The 1,862-nt window shown below is 48.5% G+C and overlaps 1 protein-coding gene across 8 annotated transcripts in view; it reads left to right on the top strand.

The window, feature by feature from the left end:
• Positions 1-1,862, top strand: part of MDC1 (mediator of DNA-damage checkpoint 1) — an 18,573-nt gene that overhangs the window by 2,204 nt on the left and 14,507 nt on the right. The gene's annotated exons all lie outside the window — the stretch shown is intronic.

Genomic DNA, 1,862 nt, shown 5'->3' with positions numbered 1-1,862 from the left:
ATTAGTCGACGCCGGTCAGGCAGCCGCCGTCCATTGGCCTCTGCTCGGGCGAACGAGCGCAGTCCTCTCTGGGAGTTGTAGTCCTCCATTGTTGTCCGCACTGCAAAAAGGAAGGGGCGGATGGGTGGATACTGGTTTGGGGTGTTTGGGATTTGGGGCGTTTTATGAAAATGACCTTGCCAAGATGACTTTCCTCTAGGTCTGAGTTCTTTTAATGCAAAAAGGGAGTCGTTTTCGGGGCTGCAGGAATTAGGAACCACAGGGTGCTGGCGTTGGAAGGTGGGGTGGCCACGCCCTGAAAGCTCCCCGCTGCGGTAGCTCTGGGGAAGACGGGGCTGCTGAGCTCAGCGAAAGCGGGAGCACCGGCCCTCGGCTCTGCTGTCTAACAACTGGCCCTTTGGTGACCCGAGACATGAACACTAAGCCGCTGCTCCCCCAGATACCTCAAGAAGGAGGGGACTGCCTTCCTGCTATTTCCTTGGGAGTTTTCTAACGATAACATTTAGAAAGAGAAACAAAATTGCAGCAAGGGCTTTACAGGATAGAGATGCAATTGTCTGGAGGGTATGTTCAAAGAATAAACGAATGGTTGAGAAAAGCTCATGTCCGGGTCTGGGAAGCCAGAAGTCTCCGTCTACGTAGGACATCTGGGCCTTAGAGCAGCGTTGGAGACTCCGTGGTTTTGTCAAACACAGAGCCATGGGGTGAGCTGCCTGCCAGAATTTCATTCTTTCCAGCCTGCCTTTCCACACTTTGAAGTCCGTGGTTTTTCAGTTCGCGGTTTTCAAGAGCCTCAGGATATAAATTTCAAAATGGGGAGAGGGTATTCACGGGAGAAAATTGGATGGGTTCAAATCAAAGTGCCACGCTTTTTCTCCCGGATTAACTCACTTGGTAGATTCTGAGCTAGATTCTGAGTGTCCCCCAGGCCAGGAGCGAGGGATACAAAAATGATTATGAATTAGCCCCTGGCCTCCAGGACCTTGCAATCGGGTGAAAAGTGGACAAAGAATAGGGTGTAGTAAGCACTATAATAGAGGACACGTGATATCAAGGTCATCATTGTTACTTCTTGGAGTCAATACACATCTCTCAGTCATAAATAAAAGAACATACAATTGTGTAAGAAGACCCCTCTACACATTTAAAATAGAATGATTTGGGGCATAATCACAATGAAAGTGGTTCTTTTGTGATAGTGGAGAGAGTTTAGAATTTAGAATCAAAGGACTGGTTTCAATTAGTCCCTACCTTATATGAGCTGTAGAAACCTAGCCACGCCATTGAACGTAGCAGAGCTTCAATTTCTCTGTAAAATCTACTTCTATTTGATAGTTGTGGTCAGAATGAAGTGAGATAGCGAATGAAAAAGGACGTTCTACATTATACACATGTCAAATTTTACTATCCTCTTCTTGCTTGTCTTAGTATGAGATAATGAAATAAATTGTTTTATCCTTTCTTCATTCCTTGAAATACCTCGGTCAGCCTTGAGAGGTTAGCAAAAAGGGTTCCCTCTGTTGGCCTAGGGATCTTTGCTTTAGGTAAACGATCTAAAATATCCATCAGGGCTATATTCTCAGGGAGGAAATGACATGACTTCCACACAAGCAAATCAAAAGGAAATGAACTTCCATTGCAGTGAGGAGTCCTCAAGCGCCACGCCTGCGGGCTGTTCTCCAAACTGCAGCCTCCGGCCACGACAGCAACTCAGTTCCATTTCCCTGAGTCAGCAACCACCAGGTCTGGGAGGCCTTGGCAGGAGCCGCTCTAGGCGCCGCCCGCAGCGAGACTCTGTGGTCGTGGTTCGGGTGTCTGCGCGGGAATGGGCGGCGGGCGGGGACGCGGCCGGGGTGGCTCCT

The sequence above is a fragment of the Myotis brandtii genome, unplaced genomic scaffold, assembly GCF_000412655.1.
Source record: "Myotis brandtii unplaced genomic scaffold, ASM41265v1 scaffold1750, whole genome shotgun sequence".
In the NCBI taxonomy this organism is placed as follows: Eukaryota; Metazoa; Chordata; class Mammalia; order Chiroptera; family Vespertilionidae; genus Myotis; species Myotis brandtii.
Note: the sequence above shows the minus strand (reverse complement) of the source record. Positions and strands in the feature narration are given on the sequence as shown.